The following is a 5,387-nucleotide window of genomic DNA, read 5'->3' on the forward strand; positions in this document are numbered from 1 at the left end:
TCCGACCTCATCCCCGACGTTGCCCCACGCCCAAGCTCCCTCAACGCCGCCGAGAGCTCCTTCAAGACCTCCGCCGGCAATCCTCCTCTCCACCCAACTCCGTTCCACCAAGCTTCGCCGCCGAGCCGCTGCTCCGTCGACCGCGACCACCCACGCCGCTTGAGCTCATCTCCTCTCCTTCTTTCTGTCCGACAGCACCCTACCTCGTTAACCGCACCGAACACCCTCGCCGACGAACCTGCAGAACCCCTGTCTAGACCCGCTTAGCCTCGCAACACCGCTGCCTTAACCCAAGGCAAGATCCTGAACCTTGATTATTTTATTTTAATTCTTAGTTTTATCGTAAATTATTATGTGACTCGTCATTCGATTTTTTTTGATCTGGTATGAGTTAATTAATTAGATTAGTCTGTAATATATTATTACCTACGTGGGATTGCTTGACATGAATAGCTGTGTGGAGGCATGTTGTGTTATCACTTAGTTATTACCCAATAGGAGAGACTGTACATGAAGACGACTTCTGTTAAAAGTATGATTTATAAGCATGCTTCAAAGCATGGCTATACTCGCTCGACATCGATATCCCGATGTGAGGAGTCCCGAGTTCCCTCGATATCGATATCCCGGTATGAGGTTTCCTTGATTATTATTATTATTATTATAGCATTGACTAGACGATGCACTCTTTATCTTACGTGTTACGAGTCACGGTTATTTTCATAGTTTTACAGAAGTCGTTCCACAGTAACTCCGTGGCTAGTGCACAATATTTCATGTACAGTTGCTTAATTAATTTGACAACATGGGGTTATAAAGGGGAATTGGACAGAGAATATATCAAGTATATAAATGGGCACCGCGCTTTCTTGTTATCGTGAGATTATGAGTGTTATGTACATGGACCAGAGGGCCAATACTTGACTTGAAGGCGGCCCCCGGACGACTTTATGGGGACCCGATTATATACATCAAAATATTCTTCCCCAATTCAAATAACATGTAAAACAAGAATAATATGCTTGCGTGTCTTATGGTTGACTTTGTTAGTTTTGTTGAGATATAGACCAGTGTTGTTCTTTTCATACATAGATCGAGATTAATATTTAATTATTTACAATTCGAGACATATGGTATATACATGAGGGTTTCCTTGTTTGGATTATTTCGCTCGACGTACTACATCTTTTGTTATAGATTTTTAAGTATTAATTCCATCTATTGTATGATCTTGTTGCTTGGATGATTAGTCTGATCGCTAGCTGCATGATCTCGTTACCTGATCGATTCTGGATGCTTTATGTTATCATGATTTAGTAGTATTTTCATGTTGATTTGTGGATTTCAGTTGTACGTTCTTTTGTTGTTTCTGTTATCGTATCATTTTTTGCATTGGGTTTCCATTCGTTCTATTTTCTTTATGGGGTCGGGTCTTCCCGTGTGCTATACACGCTGACGTACACCTGTTTTCTCTGGTGTACGTCAGACTTAGAGGAAGAACAGGTCCAACTGGGAGATCGCCAGAGCTAGGATATTCTCAGCAGGAGTGCCTAGCAGATGGAGCAGAAGAAGAAGCCAAAGTTTAGTTATTCCCTCCAGTTGTTCGATGGTCTTAGCTTACTTTTGTAGTTCTTTCTTTTTCATTGATCGATGTATTTTTGTATCTCCTCAGCATTCATTTGTTCAGTTTTGTATAAGGGCATGTTGACCCGTATTTTTATGTCTTGGATGATATTCATCTGTGATATGTATTATTTTATTCTGAGTTGTCTATTATATTCTTGCTGATTGTGATCGGGGACCTGTGTCTTTGCATTGTATTTATTTCCAGATGCTTAGCGTATTGGATTGAGAAGAAAAAAAATAATAGTGTATATTTCTTCTCAATCTAATACGTCGCGGGCTTGTTCATGTTCCGATTCCCGGGTATTTGGGAAGCGGGGCATGACAGGTTTTTTTGGTGGCCCATGCAGGTCACGGTTCCGATCACGGTCCCGAGTTCTCACTAGTAAGAATATAATGGATAATTTAGATGCATATCATATTTCATCCGTGAGACTATTCTTGAGCCCTTATTCTATTTTCTTGATAGATTTCGTTTCGTCCCTATCTTATCACTCTTTGACTCCGGATTTTCCACGGCTCTTGTCCCATCGCTTCGTGATTACCTTCTCTTTGTATAACTCCTCTATCCCTGTACCGGTCATTATTTTATATGTTATTATTTTTACATTATATGTTCTTTGATTTGACTTAAATATCGTTTGATTGTATTGAATTCTATATTATTTATTATATTATTTTATGTAACATTCTATTTATGTATATTACACTGATTGCATTTATATGATTTTTGACTATTATACAATATACTACTATAACTAAATTGATTTTATATAGTGATTATTGTTGTTGTTGTATCTTGTTTATATTATGAATATTACTAATACTTCTAATTTATCATATTGTTTGTCGAATATATAATTATTTTCTTCTTATTATATTTTATATAATATGTTTATTTTGAATCACGTGTTTACTCTTATGTCTATTTTAATCATATAATATTTTCTGTCTCTTTCCATCAAAATTTATTTTTGTTAGCATGATTAGTACCATGAGTATTCAGACTTTTTATATGCTTATTATTATATATGTGTTTTCATTTTTAACTCTTATTATACATAATGGTTATAATTGTTATGCACATCATATGTTTCTGAATCTTGTTTATCCCTTTTGCTTTTATATCTTTTATTTTTATACTTTAATTTTATTTGTGTTTCTTTGAACCTAACTATGATTTGGTACTATTTAGTTGTGTTATATAACTATTTGTATACTAATAATTATTATGTATCGTTTCATTCTGCTATTGATTATTATTATGATTTGTCTCTGTTTGTTGTCTATATGTATTGATATTTTCTATCTATGTTTATTTCTTAATGTTATTTTAATTGTGATTATGTATGCTCCGTATACCTTATTATAATCTTTATTATCCTTCTGCCTGATTGTTCTGCATTCTTGTCTTATATCTTGTGCTCTTCTAGTGATATTGCATCATTCTCGTATTTAGTATATTTCAGTCATTTTACTTCATCATTGTCTACTATTGTATATTATATTATAAGTATATTATTAACTTGCTAGCTTGTTTTATTATGTATAAAGTAGTTTCATTTAGTATATTTCATTTCATTCTTTACTTCCAATTACATGTAACATTATTGTTTGATTTAATTTATCAATCATTTCATCTTTCTTAGTTATGTTTATGTTTTGCTTACTTATTTTCTATATACAGTTTCTTATTCATTCTAATACTTACTTTTTATTTTGTTCTTTGTTCATATTAGTCTGTGTCATTTATTTAGTCAAAATATTTATATAAAGTGTGTGTTTTTGATAATTATTGCTGTGATATATGACTATAATTCATTATTTTGTTTTTGATATGATATACTACATATAATTCATTTTCTTGTATATTGTTGTGTCATATCACCTTGTCCTTCCATGATTATGTACCTTGTATTGTTTTGTATATCATATCTTTTTGCTTTATGTTCAATTACCTTCTAATATTCCACTTGCATTGTGTTGCTTATTTTATATAATTATATTGTTTGTCGCATTCTAATTTCTGTGTATACAATTTGTAAATTCGTAATGTTTGTGTAATGAATTGTTTATCTACTAAATTTTGTATACTGCTTTATATAATTATTTAATTGTATAATTATTTTAATAATTATATTTAGCTATTTATACTTGACTGTCTTTGTATCTTTTCTATGTTTCAGACTATTTTTCATCATTTTATCAATTTAATATGTTTTCTTTTATTTATGTTTATTTTGTATGTATTATTATTCTAATTGTTTTAGGGTTGTTTTTCCAATATGTTTTCTTTTATTTATGTTTATTTTGTATGTATTATTATTCTAATTGTTTTAGGGTTGTTTTTCCTATTATCTTTGATTTATACTTTTAGGGTTGTTTTTCCTATTATCTTTGATTTATACTTATTAGTATATCATTCTATTTTGTTATATGATTCTGTTGATGTTTGTTTTTCGCTCGTATACTCATTTTTATTGATTTTATATCTTGCATTGTGTTTTTAATATCATTAGTATGAACCGGTATTGATTGTGTTTTTCATAATTAAATTTCTTTTTGTTTTTATTAACCATTATTATACCCTGCTATTATGTTTGTTTAAACTGTTATGTATTTTAGACTTTTCGACTTTTCTTATTATGTTGTTTATGTTTCTGTCCGTTTCTATTATATTTGACTTATTTTTGTGTTTGCTTTAGATTTATTGTTCTTACTTGACTTTATTCTTACTTAATATGTTTCTGCTTTGTTTCTATGAAAGCTTGTATATTATTTGCATGATTCACTCTATATGATTGTTTATTTATATTGTACCTATTGTTTTGATTATATGTTATTGCTTATCTTATACCTTATACTGATTAGATTTCTTATTTATTTACAAGTACTGTGTAATAAGTTCACACAATTAAGTATGTTTGTTTCATAGTGTTTGCTTGGATTTTGTTGCGAGTCTGAGATACGATAGCGATATCTTAGTTGTCACAACTTGTATCTCATCTTGTGTTGTTCTTGTCTTACATTCCCCTTGCTTATGGATATGCAATTTATTTTGAATTCTTCTCTATATGCGTTTGGTTGAGCCTCTCTTTCCATATCTCTGTCCTTGGGTTTAATTCCAAGGGCGGAATTTGTTTTAAGGGGGGTAGAATGTAAGGACCATGAAATTTTGTTATTAGTTAAAATAATTTTCTGGTATTTTAAAATATTTAATTATGATTTTTAAAAGAGTATTTGAATTTTTCTCGAGTTTCAATACTTTTCTATGTTTTAAAGTATAAGTTCTATATTTATTTAAGTGATTTAAATATTTATAAATTTATTTAGCGCATTAAAAATTTATGGAAATTATTTGTTGCGTTAACGATGTTGTTATATGTCATTTTTAATAATACGTTGTATCATTTTTATTATTACATATAATTTCGTATAATACGTTGTATTATTAATTACATATTATTTATATAATTAGTTGTATTATTTCTACTGTTACATATTATCTGTCGTATTAGTACAACTGGTACGTTTTACTGTGTACGTAATTGTCCCATAATTATTTGATTTTAAATTTAAGTAAAACTATTTTCATTATTAATTATTCTCTTTTAATTATGTGATACGGGTATATTTTGACTATTTCGTATCAACTGTTGTATTAGTACAACATGTACGTTTTTATTTGTAGATAATTATTATGTAATTAGTTTAATTTTTAAGTACCCATAATTATTTATTTTAATTATTTTTGTTTAAACACA

The sequence above is a fragment of the Asparagus officinalis genome, chromosome 2, assembly GCF_001876935.1.
Source record: "Asparagus officinalis chromosome 2, Aspof.V1, whole genome shotgun sequence".
NCBI classification, from domain to species: Eukaryota; Viridiplantae; Streptophyta; class Magnoliopsida; order Asparagales; family Asparagaceae; genus Asparagus; species Asparagus officinalis.